The 24,412-nt window shown below is 44.2% G+C and overlaps 1 protein-coding gene across 3 annotated transcripts in view; it reads right to left on the minus strand.

The window, feature by feature from the left end:
* adarb1b (adenosine deaminase RNA specific B1b) overlaps nt 1-24,412 on the minus strand; it is a 98,489-nt gene that overhangs the window by 59,754 nt on the left and 14,323 nt on the right. For 2 of the 3 annotated variants that reach the window (XM_034561758.1, XM_034561761.1), the window contains exon 2: nt 2,328-2,397. The exons of the other annotated variant lie outside the window; for it this stretch is intronic. The gene's annotated coding sequence lies outside the window, so the exon portion shown is untranslated. The remainder of the gene's footprint in view (nt 1-2,327; nt 2,398-24,412) is intronic. 3 annotated transcript variants of the gene reach the window in all.

Here is a 24,412-nt window from a genome sequence, read left to right on the forward strand (position 1 = left end):
ATGGTGTGTTGTTATTGGGTTGCTCTCATCATCATCACGACCCAACACTGTATCATCTATAGTATCATCACAGCCATGTGCGTGAGCTGCTGTAATCAGCGACGCGCTCATCACCGGTAGCTCGTCCAGAGAATTTATTAAGCGCATGTCCTGAATGTTCAAAAGCACCATAGCAACAGGAGAGGGTTGGAGCGTCTCTCGGTTTTCCTGCCCAGAGTATGAATAAATGCCCTTTTTTCCAAATCGAAAATGTGCTAAAAATAAAATCTGCCTCGTCTTTATATATTTAGAATGCGCCACGAGCTCGTCCAAAGCCCGTCTCACTCGACCACCTCAGGAGCAGCAACACGCTGTGGCGGGACGAGCGTTTGGCAATAAACACCCCAATGAATATTCAGCAGAATAACGGAAGGGGAGGCGGACGCAGGCTGTGTGCGTTTGCCAAAGCAAATACGCAGACAAATGTCGGCGCACACAGAGAACTGGCTCACCACGAAGGGAAATCAGCAGCACGGGCTGCGAGCGGCTGTTTGCCGGTCGATGATGGAAGCGAACGTCTCGCATTGCCAAATGCAAAGATATGTGCTGCGTGTCTGGTGCCGATACGGAAGCCAATGCCGGTCATGGCCGTCTGCGGTTTGACCACACTGCTCCCTGTATGAGTGGAAGAGCCGACAACGTTGTTCTGTGGCTTTCCATACTTCTTCTCCACAAACACGGCATGGTGCCGCTACCTGAGCGCCACCGGGCACAGCCCCCTACGTAGCGACCCGCGGCGACCAGAATCATCTCAAGACGGCTCTTCTTCTCTACCCGACAGTTCCCCTTTCCCCCCCGGCGCCCAGCAGGAAAACGGAGACTATTTAAGAGGAGCATGAGAAGGGCGATAAATGTCTCCTCGTGTTAATAACGCCACAGGTGTCCGAGCCGCCCTTGGCTCTGCCATGAACAACAACTGCTCAACGCTACGTTAAATGTCGAACGAAACAAAATGGAAAAACAGGAACTAAAGAGAGGGGGAAGGGGGTACGGTACGCAAGGGATTTATTATCGCACTTCCATTACGATGAAGCACTCGTGAGTGCTAAAATAAATAAAGGATGATCAAAGGAAGAGGTCGAGATATCCTGACTTCCAGTCCCTAGCTCAGCAATGGAGCCTACACTTCCCATAATGCAGCTCTTTAGCATCCAGCCTGCCCATATGATGAACCCACCCATGTCTTTCAAACTCGAAGCTGAATTCGCAAAATCTCGAGCCAAAGCAGAGTCAAACCCGGCGGCATCACGATGACGTCATCGGGGTCATTTTCATCAGACGCTCGAAAGCTCCTTGAGAGACACAGAGGGTATTATACAATCATTTTCACAGGCCGAGGAGTACTCCCAGTGATGAGAGAACGGACCTTCATCTCGAGTGAGTCATCGCGGCATGAAAGGCACACGCAATACATACATACATGCTGTATGCACTACACAGACGTATCTCCGTGCCCTGTAATGAATCATCCGTACACAACAGAGCACAGGTTTTGAGATTCAATCGAACGGGGGTAAGTGGAGGAGACAGGCAGAGGGAGACAAAAAAAAGAGACAAAGGAGTCGAGGATCCCCTGATATTTGAGCCGATCTAAAAATAGCCACACTGGAGCGCAGATATGAATTGTATTCGTCAGAGTCTTCAGACGTACGTAGGAGGGACAAAAAAGGAAGAGCTTGACTACGACGGCATCAGGCGCGCGTGTGTAAGTTACACCGTTGTTTATGAGCGCCGTCTGGTACGGAACATGAACCCTCTTCACACTTCTGTGCGATTGGTAACCGTACGCCTCGTTCGGGACCATCATGTCGCTCCAGGGTAACCAGTGTGTCGTCCCCCTGCAACTCGTGACCAGCGGCTCTCTGTTTGACGCGACGCGTCTGTCAAGGGCGCACAGTACATCTGCAACAATGGCCACGTTTCACAGATTGTTTGTACAGCATTAGAAGAGCTGCTAACTAGATAGAAACCTTCTCTATTGCACAAAAAAAAAAAAAAAACGTTTTCACGCTTGCTTTAAAAACAGAGGCGGCTAGATGAATGTGATACGGAAACGCCACATTAACAACGCTGTCGGCGTATTCCCGCATACATATTCATAACGTCTTGGTCTCAGGGGTCGTAGGAGACATTTCGTTCGCGGTTGGAAACATCTACTTCTTCTTCTGCTCCGTTTTGCGGCAGATTACAGCCATGCTTGAATACCACTTTTGACAAAACTAAGATGTGTAAAATGTTGCGTATGAGTGACAGCTAAATTCCTAACATGTCACCGTTTCTGAACTCACCGCTCCACTGGAGTAGTCACGGGGAAAGCTCTTTTATTTGCCAATCCTCTGCAGTCCAAAAACACCACGGCTGCAAGAAGAACAAAGAAAGAAGAGCATTAACGTATGTGTGAAGTGTCTCTACATATAACATATTGACTATTTCATTCAATATAGCGTATATGGCTAAGGTCAACAAAAATATCTTAAACATTAAAATAAAATAAAAAAAATCGCTAAATATTTTTTTTAAATCTCATGAATGACAAATACATTTGATGTTAGTGCACCTAAAAAGAACATTTGTCAACAAATAGCCAAATCTCTTCGTTTCTGAAAGACAACATTAATCAAAATATATATATATATATATATATATATATATATATATATATATATATATATATAATTTTTAAATACACAATGGTAGTTCAGTGGCCTTCCTGGTGTTGGCTAACTTCTTTCCATGGCAGCCAGGCTGAGAAGGCTGCCTGCAGACATTCTTTTCTAATTGGCCCTGTGAGCGCAGGTATCGGTCGATGCCGTTTATCTGTCAGTGGCATTAATTGGCCCAATTATTCAGCCGTTGCGTTCTATAACTACTCCGTACCCACTCAATACAGACACCCTGCTTTCAACTGTCGTGAAAAAATAAGGCTTTTTATTATTTATAAAAGGCTGTTCTTGTCACGCGCAGGGTTCACGTCTGTCTGTATGATTTCGTGAAAAGGAGCCGACACATGGCTTTTTTGAGCAGATGCTGCACATTCAGCCCAAACTCAGCAAGGCGAAAAGAAACAAGGCCAAGAATCTCTGCAGGCGGTCGGTGGGACGTCACGGATCACCACTACAGGAGAAGAAGAAGAAGAAAAAAAACATCGAGCCCCTCCTGACCCTGCCCCGAGCAGCTCGCCACTACACCAGCAGCAAAACAGAGTAAACGGCCGAAACCTCCACAGAGGTACGTGGGGGGAAAGGGAGCAGACGCTGCCCCCATTGCCCAATCACATTAGGGATATTACAAACATTTTTTAAAAAACGAGGTGTGGAGGATCACTGCCCAGTATTCCCTTACAGATATTATAAAAACCTCTAAGACTGTAAAACTTCATGATCCTACTCAAACAACTCAAGCAGAGCAGGTCTTTTACCTTTAAAGAAGGGTTGGTGTTGAAGACCATATGGTATCCGCACGGCCATATGGGCCACTTGGTTGGAAAAAAAGGAAAGACACTCTGCATCTACCGCATCCTCCAATGTCCTGTGGATACGAGTTTGTGTGTGTGAGTGTGTGTGTGCGTGCATGCGTGTGTGTGTGTTTCCATCATCTGTATTCAAGACATCCACCAAGGTGCTCTCCACCATTCTGAGCTGCCACAAGGATGTTTTGCTCCAGAGTCACCTTCCTAAAAGTTTGCCCACATTTGCATATTACGCCATGCGGCATGTTACATGCATACACGTCTTCTGAAGGGAATGCCAAGTTCAGAATAAGCGCATTATTGCAAACGGTTGATGGCGTTTTGGGCCATTTTCAACCACGAAAAGCAGAATTGTAAAAAAAGCGTCCTCATTAACACCGGCATTGTTTCATCGCAAGTTTAAGGGTGCAGTTACTCGTTAATACAAGATAAATAAATCTATAAGATGTATCTGGCCCTCATGTCCCAGCTTTGATACAATGTAGATAACACAGGTGTATTACATGGACGGCCTTTAATATATGAGGACTGTCCTTCACACAGTGTTACATTTGCTAACATGCACGGCGTGTGGCAGCTTTGAAATGTATTTTGTATCAGCAGTTTCCAGTTGCATGACATGATGAGAGCTAAATGTTGTGCAGACCAAAGAATAACAAGAGTTGGAGATGCACAAATCAGATACTCAGTATTGGTAATAAGTCCGATACTGGCCTAAATAACTGGATCGGTATTGGAAAATCTGTCAATGAGGTGTAGCCTACATTGAGGGTTGACTTACAAAATCTTTAGTATTTTTACAGTGTTGTAGTATTAGAGATCGGTCTCGACTTGGAATCAACCACATTTTGATGTCGCGTCTCGGGTTTCAGACAAACAGGACTGTCAATTTCATTTCCAGAGACAACATCACTAAATTACCTGAGCACCATGGGACTTATTTGTTGCCGTCGTTACTGCGATTGCTCATAATAACCACCACACATTAAATTCACCTCGTGCCTTTTGATTATTGGTACACTTAAACAGATTAAGAGTATACATGGCAATAAAAGAGGTGAATGAAGAGGACTCTTCATTTCATTGTATTGTAAATGTGTCATTTAGTGTGGGACAAACACCAGTCTAGGTCAGGACTTGGTCTCAACTCCTCAAAGTCTTGCTCTTGGTCTCGATACACCGTGGTCTAGGTCAGGACTTGGTCTCAACTCCTCAAAGTCTTGCTCTTGGTCTCGATACACCCTGGTCTAGGTCAGGACTTGGTCTCAACTCCTCAAAGTCTTGCTCTTGGTCTCGATACACCGTGGTCTAGGTCAGGACTTGGTCTCAACTCCTCAAAGTCTTGCTCTTGGTCTCGATACACCGTGGTCTAGGTCAGGACTTGGTCTCAACTCCTCAAAGTCTTGCTCTTGGTCTCGATACACCGTGGTCTAGGTCAGGTCTTGGTCTCAACTCCTTGGCATGGAGCCGTCCCCAACTGGAAGTCTCCAACTCTGGAGCGTCTCATTATTGTATGTACAAGAGAGTTGGTATTTTTTTGTTAACAGTTACATAAGCAGGCAGCTGCAAGTTGCTATGACTCACCTAGTGTTCTCTCGCTCTCACTCGTGCTTTGTGACTGCGTAATGCAACAGGACTCTCAGGGCACGAGTGTGCACTGATAATTTAGCAATCAATTTGAGAATATTCGCCAACTGCGATCTGGTCTGGGGGAATCAAAAAGGGGCCAGTGGTGACGGCAGAGGTTGCTCGCCGCTAAACTATGAGGACGTCTGTGGAGAAACAAGCCCCTTAACAAGGTGAGACCTCATTAGAACGGTGTGTCAGGACGCACTGCTTTGCTGAAATTGAGGGGAGGCACCCGTGTCCCGGAGATGACCTTTGCTTCCCCCTTCAGCAGTAGCGAAGAATCTGCATGATGCGGATCCCCCCCCCCCCCCCCGACAGTCAGTTTTACACTGTGTTGCTAAGTCTGTTACAAAACCCTCAGCAGCTTCAGACCTCGTTGCACACAGCTCCTGATTCAGTGTGCGTTTTCCTTCTTTACTTTGCACAGACGCCGTGCTTCCAAATGAGCAGCCGAGCACGGTGGCAGATGTCAATCGTGGTGCATTAAAGACAACAACCTGTAAGCATCTAATGTTAATGAATGAATGTGGAACAAAAATCACTCTCAAATGAGCTTTGCACGTCGCACATTTGTGAAAGCTGAAGAAAAAAAACAGGGTTCCCACGGCCCCCTTTAAAAAAAACAACAAAAACAGGCGCACTTCACCCGCGAGGAAAAAAGACCACTTGCATATCCTGACATCACATCTCCTAGAGGCGCAACCCCAAACGGTGCTCAACAGTGTTCACCCGCTCGCAGTTAATTGTGGGGAGACGCTGCCGCAACCAATTTAGAAAACAAAACTGCAATAGTTGTTGATCAATGGGTTCATTATACACCCCGACTTCATCTGCAGTTTTACTTCAGACTATTCTTCAGGCCTCTCTCGTCTCGTTTTCTAGAAGGTCAACTCATAATACAAAGACGGCGTCTTACCGAGACCGGATTACTGTCGCTGCAAATATATCTACAGGGAAGTTTGAGGGCCAAACTGATAAAAAAAATTAATTGTAAATGTTATACTCCTCTCTCAACATGACATCTTTTTTGATGACGCAATTCAGTGAAGGAAGACTTGCAGCACCTCTGTTGTGGGTTAAAAATGAAGGGTTATCTCATACATATGTATCCAGTAACATATTTTTTTTTTTTACGTTAAAACGCAGATGCGTGAAATTCCAGCGCATTACATAGAATGCTATTATGTCAAAATAAAAGCATGAGAAACAGAGCCGTGCTCCAAGTCCGCGCCCGGATGTCCACAGCCAGAAACCCTAACATTTATGCAGGGATTATTATACGTCTGGTTGGATTTATTTCTGATCCCTTTTTTTGTTTATGGTGATCCTGTTGCACGCCAGCGGAAAAAAAAGAAACACCCCGGTGACCTTCTGGAAAAACACGGGATCTCGTTCCTAACAGACGGTTTCCGTGAGTCGGGGTGAACAAGAAGCAGCCTTCAATTACCATGAATGATGAATGACGGCGTTAATTGGCAAGTGTAAACTTTCAGTGACACCGAGAGTTCCTTGTTCAGATGCATTTTATTAAGAGTGGTGATATCTACTGTTCTGCATTCAAATCTCCTTGAAAGTTGCTGCTGAATTTAACCTTTATGATATATATATATATATATATATATATATATATATATATATATATATATATATTGAACGGTGCTCAACTGATTTGCACCGTTGATGGCTGTGATGGCGACGGCGCCGTTAAGCAGATGTTGACAGCTGATGGCTTTTTCGGGGGCCTGTTGGCTGCCAAAAAATAAATCCTTCACCTCTGAAAACTGAAGTTGGGGATTATCATGAAAGTCATGAGTGGGGTGACTCATCTTCGCTTCCTCAAAATGCTGCTGAAAAAAAGGTCTTTTGGGGAATTAACATGTACTCGGTCCAATCGAGCTGCTCAGCGGCCGATATCGGAACGCTATGAATGTAAGTGGCTGCGTGAATGGGCGGTGCTGAGAATGCAGCAGGGTTATTTTGGAGAGAAACGTAGCCGAATGAGCCCCTCTGCCCTGTTTGAATGAACACTAGTTTGAAATGTGTTGAAATGTTTGTGTTGAATGAATTACATGAAGAACAAAGCACTAAGCCAAGGCGTGAACCATCCCGAGGTGAGAGTAAAGTACGGATTAACCTCCAAAGCATGATCTTTTCCCCCCCGGTTTTGGTTTTCTAGAGCCAATGCAGTTAGCGGCCTATCTTGTTTCTCTGTGCTTTCCGAATGTCTACCGCACATCTTTTCTTGTCTCCCTGTACCCATCTGCTTTTCTCGCCTGATCCAAAAAAAAAACAAAAAAAAAACGTTTGACTCATTTGACACCTCTGTTGACAGCTCGGTGCGTCCTGACAGTGCACAAGGCAGCAAAAGACAGATTTCAACCGAGCCCCACCCCCCCCCCCAAGGAGCTACAGAAGGTTCAGTTTCAGCTGATGCTTGACTTACTATATATCGTTAAAGCCTTGCCGTTGCAAAACAAGGGCCCGCGCTGGAACACGAGCCAAACCATTTTATTGATTTGTAAGAAAACCAAGAAAATTGGAAGGGTTCGGTCTTGGACGGACCCAAGCGCAGACACTAATGAGACGGTAGGACAGGAGGTGAGTAGGAGTGCAGGCACGGGAATCCACTGGAAATGGTGAAATAATCTGGCAACTGGAGAGAGGGAAGCTGGGGTGTTTTAACAGGAAGGATCTGATGATATGATTGAAGACAGGTGTGGAGATGAGGCCAGGTGCCGGAAGCCACGTCCACGGAACACACACACACACACACACACACACACACACACACACACAGGGAAAAGAGACAAAAAGGCCGAGCCGTGACACAAAATATCCTCTTTTCCATGATTAATCTTGAAGATAAACAGAACCCCAAAACCCGCTGGCGGATTGGAAAAGTATGTTCTCTTTGAAGAAATCGCCAAATCTGAACTGTTTATCATGGCCAGAAGCTGCAAAAAACGTCAGGCATTAACGTCAGATATTCATCTTTCTGACGGTCCTTGAACATATCATGTGTGTTGATGCTTCAGTCAGAATAAAGGAACCAAATCCATGCTTAATATTCTGTTATTTCATCAAAATATTGAAAATGTCTCATTTGAAATGCAGTTGCTGTAAAAGTTAATTAAAGTTAGTTAAATGACTATATGCAGCACATGGATCCTCAGTTGTTTAGTTTGTTTGCCAACATTGATAACACTTATAGAAACTTGGATATATAGATATATAGTGATATATAGATTAATGATATATAGATTACATTTTTGTCAAATAAGGTATCAAATAAATTAAACTCGCACTTGTTTTCTTTTTTCAAGGCATTGTAACTGTATCATACTGCACAAGGACATATATATACACATATATACACACACTGCGGTGACATCTCTGCTTCCACTGTGTTGTATTTAATCTTATCCTGTAGCCACAGTGCAGCGAATATTAACATGGCTTATCTTTAAAATGAGGACAAATGAAAAAGATACATTGCTGGTGGAAAAAAAAAAAGCATGGGTTATATAATGTATAATATATATATGTATAATATAGGTTCACGATCTTTTGTGTTGCAGGTGTTGTCACATGACCGTAGTACAAACGCACGAGTGTTTAGTAAACCTGGTGGCACGCCTCTATTTTAAAGAGCAACTCTTGACATTACTACAAAAGGCTAAATGTTGTGGAGGCTTCATGAATAAGTGTCACCCCATCAAGACAAAACGATGTCTGAGAACCACTTTGCATTTCTCAGCCTGACAGGGTACACACACACACACACACACACACACACACACACACACACACACACACACACACAATATATTATGAGTCACAACCACTCATTAGAAAGGGGACTAAACAGAGCGGCTGCATTAAAAGAGGTCACTCTTGGTTGACTGACACTATCACATGCATTGTGACCCCACAAAAGTGTGCGTGTGTGTGCGTTTGGGTTTATTTGTTTGCGTGTGTATGTAACAGTTAACCGTTGACGGCATGCACAATATCCATGCATTGTGCTTTCATCCGAGGTCATGAACATTAAAAAAAAAAACTGGATATCAGCCATCGGGCATAATTGGCCCGCTCCGTGCTTGTTGGCTTTAATTTAATTTGGAGCCTGACTGTAAACTAGACTTCAGGCAACAGTGAGGCATGCACACACAGAGCCTACTTGATGCATGATTAGTCAAAATAAGTTAGTTTTGGTTTTACAGTAGTTGCAGCCGCCAGTCCGGGCATGTCAATGTGTACTAGCGAACATGCTCACAGTAGCAATTCTGGCGGTGCGATGCTTACCATGGCCACCGTCTTGTTGTATTGACGCGCCAACATTCGCTCAGTAGCCATAAACCACACAGTACGGGTGGGAATGTCTTCGCGGGCATTTGGTCGTAAACCGAAGTATTGTTATTAGTCAGATTTTGGGCCCGATGAGGTCGCTTTAGGAAAAGTTACGGGATCACCAGTGTCACAAATCACCCTGAGGGGACCATGAATGTCGACATAAAATGTCACGGCAATCCATCCAACAGATATATTTCAGTCAGGACCAAGGCTGACATTCCCCGGCCCATAGCCTTGCTGCAAAGAAATAAAAAATAAAACATTACCCCCTGTGTTTATTTACTGACTCAAAGTCAATTAATTTACTGACTCAAAGTGAGCAGGTTTTGTACTTCGCATGGAATACAGTTGGCAAACACAACAGATGGGTCCAGTTAGTCGACATCCTCTGCAGCCTGGAGGGTTTAGCGCTCGCTCTTCCTGCACCGGTTCCACATGGAAACACAGGCTAACAAGGTCCCGACCCAAGTCAAATATAAAACAGACCAATCAGGTTCCAATCTGGGCCCGATCTATTAGCGAGTCTGAGCAAATGACTCGCTTCAGAGTGAAACAAAACCAAGAATTAAAAAAAAGGTAGATAAGTGGGTGAAACTTTGAAACGGTCCTTTAATCGTGTCTGTCAGTCTTCATTACAGAAAACTTGACAGGATTTACTTTGTCTGCCCGTTCGCTCAGCGCTATACCAACACGTCAAATGCTGAAGGGTCTGAAATCCCTCCAGAGTGGCTTTTATTTGGACACATTTCCTTCAGTCATCAATTTTTTCCAGATGACACAACCCTCCTGGGTGTGCATTACTCGCGTTACTATGACAACCCACCAGATCTGTATAGTATGATGTCGCTTGACAGCAGTGGACGGAGTGCTTCGAACTAGACATTTGCTGGGTGAACTTTGTGTGGATTGTTGAACAGGGGACAAACCCCAGAAGAAGGAAATCGAAAAGAGATGTTATCCAGAAGGACGGCGATGGGGGTCACTTTTCCATTTTGACGGTCAGAAGAACGACGGAGAGCGAGGAGAAGTTTACTGTAATTAGCGAGGCTGTGGGTTTCTGTGCCGTAGAGAAGTAATGCTCGCAGAACGAATTCAAGTTGTAAAACTACTGAGGGCCAGGACTCCGGACTACTCTTCTACATGTGTTGGTGTGCTTATCTTTTTTATTTAAGTGCACCTGCATCTTGACACATTTTAAGGGTTACCTGTTGTGTCAGCTCCCATACATACATGTTGTGTAAATGATCGTAAACCGGAATAAAAACGGTGCAGATAAATATGTTTTGGGGGGTCAGATGAGGCCATCTCCGCTGAAGAATGCTGGATCAGAAATGTGCAAGAAGCGGAACATTTTTCAGATGAAAAATGTTCCTAACGTGTCATGTTAAAAGAGTAACTTTGGGATTTTATTATCCCAGATTGAAGAAACTCCATGAAAATGAAAAAACGGTTTCATGTGCTCGCACAGTAAGAAAGATGAGGGCCTGTCTCCTGTTATGAACATACTCAGTCACCTCCAGGAGTTGCAGTTGCCCACCCGTGTTTATTTCAACTTATATTGTCAACGGTTCTTCCAAATGCTCGACCTTGGGTGGCGAATCAAACTGTTTATCGTTTGATCTTTTATTTATATATTCTTGTTCACACTGGGGACAATATGACTTTGCCAAAAAGAAAAAAATACTTATTTCCCCTGACTGAAGAAAGAAAAAAAAGAATATATCTTCACTTTCCATGTAACAAGTTATTCCACAAGACAGATACACAGATAAGGGAATTTCCCAATAAGAAAAATGACATGAAGCTAATGGAGACCACATGATTTGAAAATCTACAACCACAGAAGTAACCGTCAGATCACAGGGGTCCTATCCCCAACCAACACGAGTAGGGCACTTTGTCTCAGAACAGTACTCGGCGCCTCAGTCTGGCTGCTGCTGACCAACGATACAATGCTTTCAGAAATGGTTACCGAGTTTCCACTGCATTCACTTTTGGTTCCAGGACCTTCTTTTCTCTACTTGCTTTTCTTCTGCGGATATCACCCCTTCAGTGTGGGCGGGCTTCTCTGCTAGTCGCCTTAGCAATGGCTCGTGAAGCTGCCTCGAGCGGGTGGCTTGGCTAGCTGGAGACAATTCTCTCTCGGCCAACCGAGTGGTTTGCGTTGTGTTTTAACCTCCACCTTCAGCAATCCGGTCGGCCCGCTTGGAACCGTCGATCGCAACTTTACCACGCTTGATGAAAAGTTATTTCATGGCAATCCATCCAATGTCTGTTGCCATTTGTATTTGAGTTTGGATGAAAGCGGATGACCGACCAAGGAACGGCCTGATAGACAAACTAAGGTTGCCTTCTTTAGAGCTGCTGGCGGGGCGTGGACAAAAAGAAGAGGAAAGGGGTACTACATGTTAAAAACAACCTGTGGCAAATCAATTGTGATTATTGAGAGGTTTTAAACATTCAGTCAGATATCCAGGGCACTGAAGTTGGATTGTGTGTCATATACGCGCAGAACTGAGATCTGTTTGACCGGTTGGAGCACAGTGCCAGCTGAACATATGGAAACCAGGGAGGCAGAGGAAGCTGTGATGTGGCCCCGCCGTGGTGACGCATAGTGTCTGGGAGACTTTTCTTTTTTTTTTCCCCACTTCTTTTTTTAAAGCTCCCATTTTTACAAGCTAGCCCCACCCTCGACTTCCTTGCCAACTGCAATGGCCACCAGTTAGCGACACAGACTGTTTTTGTCGGGGCGGGTGTGTGTGTGTGTGTCTCGCACAGTCAACAACCCATCCGTTGTCATCATTAACAACTTCGCTGCCAGAATTGTTATTCCAAAAATGAGACGGGACTCAAAATAGAAGAAGAAAAAAGAGAGAGAGAGTGCTTAGCAGGTGAGGGGGGTAGGATTATAACCTGTGCATGTAGGCCACCCACGAGGCATGCCGAAGGCGAGGCTACGGCTGGTGATGAATTATGCAGACGCGCATTTACAAAAATAAACGTGAATGTGCACTGCGGGTAAAAAGGGGTGAAAAGGAGCAGACACAGGAACCACGAGCGGCGACTACAAACAGGCGGAGCTGATCAGATTGATGTTCAGTGTGTGTGTGTGTGTGTGTGTGTGTGTGTGTGTGTGTGTGTGTCCGTGTCCACTCTCGGACCCTGCAGAATTGTCACCGAGATAATTCCCTAAAAGCAAGTGTAATGCAGCGGGTTTTCCTGAACCGTCAGCTTTTCTTTTCTTCTCTCCTTTCTCCCTTTCTTCCTCTCCCATTCATTTGATGCGCTTCCTCCTAATCTTCCCCGGGCTGCCGACCTCACAGAGACAGAGGACACACTCAACCATTCAGCCGTGGCTACTCATTCACGTCGCGGAGAAAGCCTTCCTTGTTCGGTGTGCTTAAGTGTTTGCCTCTGCCCCTGTGTGTGTGTGTGTGTGTGTGTGTGTGTGTGTGTGTGTGTGTGTGTGTGTGTGGGGGTGTGTGCATTTTTAACAGTATAATTTGCTGCATGATATCAGAGTCACCAGCTGCTAAGCGAAGATTTTTTCCTTTTCCTCATCCAAAACCCATTGTCGTACTGAAATACAACTCTGTAACTGAGCACTCTCCTTGGCTATTTTTTTTTTTTTGCCAGCTATGAATGGGAACTCTGTGATTCAGCGATGACTGTTGATGATTCAATAGCTGAAAGTCACTGTTTTTCTTTTTTTGTCCAATGCCAAACGTGTTTCCTCCAACCCCTCAAGGAAGCTGCGTGGCCAGGCTGGTCACATGACTTCTTACCTTGGATGCTGACGAGGCACGCACCATTTGCAATGCGGCACAAGACCGAATGGGAGTCATGCCAATGGAAGCATGAAGGGACCTTATTGAAGAGTCTTTAGCCGAGGGCCTAAGTAGTTTTTAAAGTCATTATAATTTGTTCTCTTCCGAAAGACAAAAAGTAATAATACTTAACTACTTCTGTTGAGCAAACAGAAGTAGTTGGTAGTACATTGGTTCTGTACGGTTTGTCTAGTACAGAATACAGACAAACCGTAATCTACTGCCATCACCAAGGTAGCATTGATTTTTTTAAATCGCTTACCCCACATTTTGTACTCAGGAAATCTGTTAAAAACGGAGCCTCTTCTGCCTGAGTTGCGAGCGCCGAGTCCTTTCCCGGCAGCCACATTTTGTTGTTTGTTGATGTAGCATATGTGCGCTCGTCTTCATCCGCTGCCACTAAAGTCTTGCTAAAAATCAGTGCAAGACTGGTTTGTAAAAAAACTAAAGAAAGCCTTTCCAAAGCAGTTGACGGAAATGACTCAAGTCCCACCGAAAGGAGTCACTGGAGGTCTCAGTTTGTTTCATGAAGCCAGATTCATGTCTTTTTATGAAATTTGTAACTAAAAAGGTCCATAAAGGTGCTTGTGATTAGACACATTTTCAGAGCCATGGCAATTCTGGCTCTGAAAATGTTCAAAACGTCTTGCAACCCTCTTATGGTCTCGGTGAAAGAGTGAGCCGCGACACATGCGAGTAAAGCGGGCACATAACAAGTGGGTAGAGGTTGCAAGACCAGCAAAGATTAGCAAGGTCAAACAACAATGAGTTAGTGCCCTCCAATAAAACACTTCACACTTACTGCTACAGGGGAGCATTTAGAGCCAAGTACAGTGGTCTCTAAGCAGTACAATGTCATAATTCCGTGAAGGGAGTTGCTGGAAAAGAGCATGCACGTGGCATAAGAATGTCTCAAAGCCCTCTTCTATCATGGACGCAGGCCTTAATAAATCCCTGACATGCAACGATAAAACGCATCATTCCTTCAAGTGCTTTTCAAAGTCCAGTCGGCCATGTCTGCGATATCACTTGTGACACATCGGCAAACAATGGAGAGCACCCTTGGGCCAACTGGCATAATTTTAAAAAATGCCAGGACGGCGTGTTGGAAAATAATCAGTCCCTAGCGGTTCTTAATTAAAACATTAAATCGATGACGGCGACAAGTTGGAACATAATTTTGTTCCGTTCTTTTAAACTTCACAACTTTCCGTGTCACGGCAGAACACTGTGGCGTGACTACGTTGTAACCAAACTACTGGAGAAGGAGGGAAGATAATGTGACACACAAAGAGAGAAGAAAAAATGACACCCGCAAGTGACTGAGCCCTCCGAGGACCAAGCGCACCACTTGCAGCGCCAAGCGCCGCCTGTCATGTTGCGTTCAGCGGCCACCGCCGAGGCGCGTCCACGAGCTGCGGCATCGCCAACCATCCAATCGGAATCCCTTGCCACTAGCGCTGTAAACAGACGTGCTGATTAAATCAATTAATATCAATTAGTGAAATGCACAGCACACCCTCAGCCAGGAGTCAATCACATATACAACCTTTTTTTTATTATGTGTGTACCCTCCCGGCAACACGCCGGCTCGCAGCATGACAGGACGTGTTTAACGTGCCTGTTAACAGTATCAATAGGCCACAGCTATTTGGACTGGGCTGCCGCATGAGCCAAGTCTATGGGCTATGTCTGAGTAAGTGAGACTCTCAGAGGACAACGCAAACAAAGCTACGCTTGGATGTCTATTGCTGAGCCATTACAAGTGGTATTACATAGTTGAGAGGGTATTCCAAAGGTTATGGCAACAAACGCAAATAACGTAGCAATTTGCCTTAAAAAAAGAGTTCTTTTTTTGGATAATAACAAAGTTATTGAATTTGACTGCACCTTCCAACTTCATCTTCCTGTTTTGAGAAAGAAAATACCCCCCCCCCCCCAAAAAAGAAACTGTATAAAAGAAGTGGGCAGTCACTGTGACAACACTCATTTGGTTTGTGGTTTGTTTTGAAGCCACGGCATTTTGGCCATATTGGAATTTGTTGCAACCAGTGAACAAAAGTGACCATATTTGGATTGTGGAGGAGTGACGTAGAGGCGCCGTATACACGCCCGTCAGTCATGCTGTCTGGAAGACTTGAAACAAGTGATTGGGATCCATTGGTTATAGTTTTTACTGAGGTAGTAAATCAAGTGAGAAGGAGGGTTGTTTTCTCATAGACTTTTTGCAACCAGAGAAATCGCCCTCATTATGTTCGTGAACAATCTAGTCCATGTTAGCAGTTACAAAACTCGTCTATGTTGAGACACCGAAATAAGACCAAACCAACAGAAATGTCTTCAGGTTAATTTATAATTCTTGTTTGACTACTCTCTCCACATTTTCTGTAGCAATGCTCTTACTCACTTTGGATTTGTGTATACTGGATTTTATATACCATACGGACACTTGGCGTGTAAGAAGAGCAACTGTATTCCTTCATTGAGTGCATCACATTCAGCACATCCCAGCTAGTGTACCTTGGCCACTTCTTCTGTCTGCATGATGCATTCTGAGTGTACTATGCGCATCACTTCTCATGAGTCAAATTACACATCACTCCGCTCTCCGGGCGGTGTGTGTTCCACTTTATGTAATGCAGACCATTTCCTTATAAAGTTCACAAATATGCAAGTCTGTTTTTTCTTTTACGAGCATCAGGGTCACGCTTTGTTGGTCTGTATAAACTATGCAGCCACACACACACGGAGATTTTTGTGCAGGCTAAATAACAGAAAAGCCATATTGCTAATAACGTGGCTCCTTTGCAAAAGTGGGGAATAAAAATCTGAATCGCCACCAAACCCGATTCATAACTGCAGATTGACCACTGCGGCAAAGGAAGCTGCACACATACACACACACACACACACACACACACACACACACACACACTTCTGTGATCAAAACAGAATCACTGTAGCAAATTAAGAGGCGTATGAAATGAGTACTGCAGTACCTAATTGTAGATACCATAGGAGCATCCAAATATATTTATTGGTTTCTTCAACTAGTACCTCTTGTTCTGTGGCAGAAAAACACACCTCCTTTTGGGACACATTTAATACAGTCCTGTATTCGGTTTTAATTAGCAGCGCTGCATACAAATTAAGTGAACTGCAGCTGTGCTTATTTACATCATCAGTCCTACAACTATAAATACCCCGCTGAACTGAAGACGCGGCGGCATGAAATATTGCAGCCGTGGCGGTGATTTGTGATTGCAGAATCAACCCCCCTCGCTTCTTTTTCACTTGCCTGACGAGCTCTTTATTGCACAGCTGAAGGTGCACAAGTCCTTCCTTTAAATCCCACGATACAGCAGAGCCGTATGGAGTTTTTAAGGCGTGCGTTGTCGAGCCCCGTTGGATTGCCATTCGTGGTACGATTTGTTTGGGCCGATCCGAGCACAGCAATGAGGCTCGTTGCAGACCTAAATAGCGGAGACCTTAGAGCCTCGTTCTTGGAGTCATAACTCAGTGAAACCATTATCACATCCATGAATCCTCCTCTAACAGAACTTTTTTTTAAAGTTTCCATCCGGACCAAAGTAATCTAGTGATGGCAAAAAGGAAACGCTAATTGCAAATTGAAAGAATGTAAAACAGCTAAAACTAAGCTAACTAACTGACTCTATGGCAACATAATACTTCCTGCACCCCCACCCCCGAAAAAACAACAAAATGATGAGAACTGTAGTTTCGAATCCATTTATGAACGTATCCCCTATGTAGAGGAAATACAAATATCGCAAATAGTAGTGACAAAATCTATTTCTATATAGGTTTTTTGTTTTGTACTTGTTTGATGGGAGGCCCAGAATGGTCAGACATTGAAAACCCCTGCTTTAGAGGAGGTGGTCTTGGTTGGCCTCCAGGCTCCCATAACCAAGCCGGCTTTGCTTCCTGGGATGCAAATGAGTGAAAACAAGACTTTCTAGCAGCTAGACAGAGAATAAATCAAGGACTGACCTGAATTAGCTAAAAAGAACCGTTCCTTGTTGTTATTCCTCTAAACTAATTTGAATTATACAAAAGGCAAGAAAACAGCACTGCCGAGGGTATACTTTGAGTTTAATGTACCTGACCTTTTATAGCAGCCGGTTTACTCACCTAGCGAGCTCTCGACTTGTGTCATCATGTGAAATTAAGTGAGGTGCAACCATGTATGCAACGTGGGGGTGTAACTAGACGAACAGCTGCCATGTGACTATTCTCACCCGGGTTTCAATCCGTGAAAAATAAAAATAATCAATCACCAGGCAATATCCAGCTCGCTGATGACACGGGATATATAACTGTCACTGTGTAATCAATCAAAAGCTTTTGTCTTGGAGTTTATGATGGCTCTGCTGAAAGGGTCATGACTGACTGCAGAAGGGTTTTTTTTGTGGGTGGGGGGCGCACGCACACACACAGAGATACACACATAGGAACGCACACACACACACACACACACACACACACACGAGGGCTCTGCTCACTGGCTGACTAACCACAATCTCATTTATCTCTGCCATAGGAGCGATCAAACGGTGGCCTCATAAATCATAAAAGCTGTCATTGTCCGAGCCTCCCGTTAGCTGCCCACAACACTACAAACGAGCGGAAGGGAAATTAATATTATAAGAGTCATTGAGCTGCGGGCACGAGTCCGACCTCAGCCAGCGTCATCCCAGATACATATCTCATCCTCTGTGGTTGTTTCACTGATATGACAGAGCTTTACGCCATACGGACATGTGTCGGAGGTCTCGACCGACATGGCGAATGTCTAAAGTGCAAATACAGAACTCTGTATCGACTTTGTGGAAGAGGGGGGGGGGGGGGGGATCAATGATTATTGATCAGAAACTTCCAGCATTTCAATATCTAATTAATATAGGAATTAGTCAATGCGCCTCGTTCATGACGCATTCACAGGCAACTTTCCACCATCTCCTCTAAAAGGAAACGCCGGGGCTGCACAGAAGCAGGGCCACAAACAGGACCTTTTCCTTCGCAACTTACTCAAGCTCGCCCTGGGGGGGGGGGGGGGGGGGGGGGGCGGACCTCTGTAACCCGAGTGGTGCTATCCCGCCACTGCACAAATGAGTCATTTCTTTGCCATGTTCCGACATGAAGTAGACACAAAATGAGGATAATGCGTATTTTCACGATTTAATACCGTTATAAAAACAGTTTTTTTTTTTATGAGCAGGCAAACGAGGATGATGGCCATCCTCGTTTAACAGCGCAGGCAGAAATCCATCAGTGTCCTCAAATGAAATGTCCGGAAAAGGCCACAAAATAAAATCCACATAAAAACATTGTGCGTATTGAAGAGCAAGGTCAGTCACAATGTTGAACTATTGAAGCGGTGACGCACAGAGATGGGAAGAAAACGATGACTGAGGCCGGCCCGAGGCGCAAATTAAGCTCCAGCGCCGTGCCCTTGAGATTCGTACTCGGAGTCATCCTCCTTGTGAAAAGGTCACACGAACCCCTCAGTGGGTTTGAGTTGAGCCATGAAGACGAGATCAAATAGAGGACGAATGGCATTTGCTCAACTGTAGCTAAAAACTTAATTCAAACAGACTTCTGCATATTTAATTTGAATGACAGCGTGCCATCGTCAGACAGCAGCGCCCCTCCGGGAGACAACGAGTCAACGGCCAGTGTGACGAATGCGATAGAATATTCCTTAAGTCTAATTTTTGTATACACTCTATAGTGCACATAACCGAGATTCAGTGAATGAATGACTGCAATTCAATAACAGTATATTGAGCTCTTCACATGAACACAAACTACACATCTAGTAGGGGATTAAAGATCCATCGGTATGGATCGGCGTATCGATCCAATCAACGATCCAATACCATCGCTGCAAAGTGATAACGATAATCCATATGCATCAGCATTTTTTTAAGCTGCGCCTTTATTTTGAAATTCCCATGGCATGTCCATCCAAGCCGGCCCTCAGTACCTTAATCAACAGGGATCTTTTTTTCAAGTAATTGTAAAAGTCATTGGTTTTTCCAAGTAATTCTTAAGATATTGTCACGTTGCCGTGGCATGATCGACCTTTAAGGTGGACCAGCTGTATATATTTCAGAGCTTTATTACAAAAAAATAGACGTCCATTTAAATGTCTGGATGAGCACAGCAATACAATTGTTGAAATTGTGTTTGTTAGTTGATATAAATGTGACTAATTGTAGTCAATAGACTTATGATAGTCTAATATGGACAAAAAGAATCGGATTGTGACAGATTGGGATATCAGCAAATATTGTAGTTTGAAAAATCGAAAATAACATTGTAATATCCTTATTAAACTTGGGATTTACACCCATAGTGTGTATGCAGAAAGGACTTACTGATCAGAATACCAATATGTATTCAAAAAATGTGAGTTAGCACTATAACTACCAACAAGTAATTAATACTGGGTGGAGGGAGGAAAAACAAAAGCAGACATTTGGATGAAGAACAGCCTTTTGGGGTGTTTTTAGGAGTAAAGATTTTTCTATTTTCAGGGAGAATAGCTTAGGTCCATCATTTCAACTCGAGTTAAAGGATCCTTATTTACTTTGCATCTCCAACAGGATGATATGCAGCAGCAGCCATTAAGTCCGTCGGAGGCAAACATGAAACGGTACACTCCAGCAGTGCCTGTGACAGTTAACATCACCGTATCTATGAGGCAAAAACTAAAGTTGGGAATTAATGAGCACGGAGATCCAAAATAATTTTCTTTTGGGGGACGTCTTGTCTTTGTATCCATGGGCTGGTTTTAGCTGACCCTAGCCATTTCTACAGGGACGCTATGTTGTACACAATGTTTGGACAGATAAAAGATGCTGAAATGGTCCAACTATCTCCTGTTCATTTCATTGGATTCATGGGTTGTGGAGGGCAGTTTGGACTTCTGGGCAGAATGGGATGGCTAGTTTTTTTTGGTCTTTTGAATTTTTGCAAACTGCAGAGCACAGAGAAGGCCTTGTTGTCAAAGCCAAAATGTATAACGTAACTCGGTTAACAAGACCTTTTTAAAAAGAAAAGGAGACTTCAGTAATCCTCACACAAACCAATGTTGGGTTTGGGCAGCTTCGTTCCAGACCGCTGAATCACCGCAATAATCTCAGATTTATTACAGCAATTGAAGTGGGTCTGTGTTTTTCTTTTTTGCCAACTTCCACTTCTTGCTAGTCAGATGCACGTCAATGAAAAATAGTAACAGAAAAATGCCACCAAAAAATTATGAATTATAAAGTATGAAAAATGTTACGTTTAATTGGTATCCCAACTTGGTAGGCAGGATAAAATAAAGCAGAAGGCAAGATAGACAAGTCACTTCCAACGTATTGGTAGGCACAATAACAAACCCCAAAAATCTGAATTGCATAAAAAAGGCCGTTACCATCCGCCATTCTTTTGCAGTTACCAGCGTGTCTAACACAGAAAATGAAGCAGCTGGCAACGAAGGAGACTGTGAGGAGCTCGACCCTCTGCATGCAGCGGTGGATGAGCTGGATATCAGCTACAGATTAATTCCAAAATTCTGGAGGGATTACCCGTTCTTGGCCCAGCCAACTCCAGACAGTCAAGCATGCCGGGGAACTGCAGGCAGGGGAACAGGACGGTATCCTCTGCAGATCAAGTTTCTACTTCGGAGAGCTCAAACGCAGCCAGGGCCAGACCAGCATGAGCATCAGGGATGTTTCCAGATTAATTGCTTTAGATGTTTTTGACCATGCTGCCTACCTTGAAGATTCTTCACATTTTTAGTTTATGTGTACCGTGTGTTTGGCGAGGGGCCTGAGACAGAAATGTGTTGCTTTTAATACGTGAAGCTTTTACAAGAAGCTGCCACCGTTACCTGCCTCCACGTTGTTCTTTGCCAAAACGAGGAGATAAAAAATTAAAATACAGTTCAGTAAGACATTTGTAAGCATTGTTGCTATTCAGAACCAAACCCCCATCAGTAATATACAGTAATCAAAGCTGATCTCTCTCCTCAGTAGCAGTTAGTCCCAACCAGTGTTTGGAAAAATCTCAAGTGCTTGTTTGCCTCATGCAGACTCTTAAGTACCAAAGATAGCTGATTTACTCGTAGCAAGAACCATAATTTGTGGTTCTTACAGCCATGAGAGATGCTGCTGCTGCAGCAACAACACTTGAAACGCAATGACACAAACCAAGCCCCTTGAAAATGCCATTCCTTTTATTTATTTTTTCTAGACTTCAATCACTGAAAGGCTGACGGACAGTTGTACAGTGGAATGACATCAGTGGGTTTCAATGGGATCAGACGAGCCCTCGGAAATCATACCCGACAGGACCTTGTAGATTGGTACATACGTTAAACATGCTTGATATTGTGAACCCTTGCTGGTTGGTTACAGATGTGCGTCGGCCCGCTTCCTGACCTCCGCAGAGCTGCTCTTTTTCTTCTCCTTATTCTCTGCTTTTTTATTAATTAAACTAAATGAAACACGTACAAACACTGATCCGGTTCCCGTGTGATTTCCATCCTTGGTTCCATGAACTAAGTCGCCTGGGAAGCTAATAATTGTGTGTTTCGAGTGGAGGAGAAAAATGTACGCAGAAGCAAAGCATACATGATTTATGAACGTACCTGCGAAGCATCTGCATTTTTTTAATGTGTTTCACGTGGGCTCGAGTGTCAAGGTGCACATTATGTTTGGCAAAGAGGAGAAATGCTTGGGGGGGGGGGGGGGGGGGGGAGTAGGTGACCTCTAGATTAACTGACCCAGGGTGGCAATTGGTTGGATGACCCAGAAAGAATAAAGAAGAAGAAAAAAAAAAAAACCTTTGCATAGTGTCCCCTTGACTCTATAGATCATCCGTCTGGATTTACAATCTGTACAAAACAACAACATAAAAGGAATGAAAACTGAAATGAAAGGGTGAGGTTGTCAACAGAAGAAAGAGAAGTGTGCCTTTAAATTACGATGTTGGTGAGGGGCTGTCGGTCTTTGCACGTCATCATCCAATTACAACTGGATCAAAAGCTTTTTATATATATATATATATATATATATATATATATATATATATATATATATATAGATATATATATATAGATAGATAGATAGATAGATAGATAGATAGATAGATGGGGGATTTCCCCCTCCACTGGCATCTCCTAGTAGATAGTTTGACTATAAAAAAGGGCGCAAGACGTATGTAATATATGTTCTGCCTTTTGCTAGTGCCGAGTGCATCCATTTGTCGGGAGCCCTCCAGAATGCAATATGTCAGCATCTTGTTTTTGCTACTCCTTCTCACACATCCATTGAATGAAATAGAGCTGCACTCAACTTGTCTGAAATCCAGAGAGCCTAATTACCAAGTTATAATAGCTGTAAAGCGGGTGAGCCAACCTGGGCATTTCATGGTGCGCAGTAATTAAAAGGAGGAAGCTTCAATAAAAGCTGCAAGGCGCCGCTGCCTCCGACTTTCCATCACGGTGTAAGGAAATTGCACATGAAAACTGCCATGGGGTCAAAATGTTGGTCTCCATGCAGGCATGGCCAGCCATTTGCACAGAACTGCTTCAGTTGTTCTGTTCAGTCACTTTGCTTCCTCGCAAATTAGCCATTCAAATTTTAAGGGAAAAAAGTTTGGACTTGCCACTCTCTGTGTTGTTAGAGGTTTACTTTTTCACAAAGTTCACTTATTTGTGAGCAATTATTATCTATGTTATGGTATGTATGGGGCCAATCTGAGCCCTCACTTCATATGTTTTGAGTTATTGCATTTGTTCCTTTTTTTTGGTTTTCTTTTTTTATTCCCATTACCCTTTGTGGACATATGGTGAAAATGTGTGTATCTTTTATTCAAAGATCAAGATCTTTCAATCAACCTATTGCCAAAAGCCAAAAAATAAAAGTGTGCAAATATGATATACATAGCCTACATACAGACACCTCTCCATAAACCAGTCACCACACACACACACTCAGATCTTAGAGCAGTGCCAAGACTCCCAACATTCATACACATCCCCCAATTTCCTATTACGATAAACATTGTGTTTGAGGGTTTACAAGCAAACAATGATTGGCGCTAACACAGGAGCTCAAGTGCATTCAATCGTTGGGAAAACAGTCACATCAGACTGTACTCCACACCTTTGTCCTGCGGGAAACATGGCCGTAGTCTGTGGGGGGGGGGGGGGGGGTCAGTGGCAGTTTATGAGCATGTGTATAATCAAGCCAGTGCCGGCAATAAATGAGGGCACACCGCCTGTGAGAAGGAACACTTCGTACTTGGAGCGATTGCACCCATCAGCTATTTTTCTTCTTTTTTCTCGCAACCCCGTCCCTGTGGCACACGGACTTTACCCTTCAACTCATACACCCAGTGGGAAAGAGTTGTGACTGAGGATAAAGACGCTCCCTGGCATCGGGCATATACATCAGCAGACCTGCCAGTATGATGGGGAGGAACTCCACACTCGCAAGGTCACGCTGGAGGACGAGGAGGGCGATCGGAGAGGATCACGAACAGAGCGATGCGAGGGCAACGGGAATGGAAACTGAAAAGGGGAAGGGGGTGTGTGGGGGTTGGTTGGAGAGGGTGAGGGGGGGGGATGAATCAACAAAAATGTGCTGTCAGCATCTCCAGGGCCAGCAGGGAGCGTCAAGTGAGTTGACGTGGGACGCCTCGTCTCCCCCCTTGTCTCTTTCCTGCTCTCCTTCCCTTCCATATCTCCCTTTTGTCTTTCTCTCTCATCCATATGGCAGATTCCACCTCTTCCCCTCCCCCTGCCCTGCTGCGCACTCTATTGAAATGGTTTCTCTCCCACACACCCATACACACAGACCCACGCTTGCTTGCACAAGCATCCCACATCCTCTGAGCCGCGTCTTATTTACGGTTCGATTACAGCTCGACCGCCCTCCAGGACGGATGGACCTCTTTCTCCTCGTGCCCAGATGTTGTTCAAATGATTAACGGAAAAAATCTGCTTTGTCCTCAGAGGTAATAAAAAAAAAGAAAACATCTGTGGCGAATGCAGCACGAAAAAGCTGCAGCGGGTTCA

This window comes from Cyclopterus lumpus, chromosome 21, assembly GCF_009769545.1.
Source record: "Cyclopterus lumpus isolate fCycLum1 chromosome 21, fCycLum1.pri, whole genome shotgun sequence".
In the NCBI taxonomy this organism is placed as follows: domain Eukaryota; kingdom Metazoa; phylum Chordata; class Actinopteri; order Perciformes; family Cyclopteridae; genus Cyclopterus; species Cyclopterus lumpus.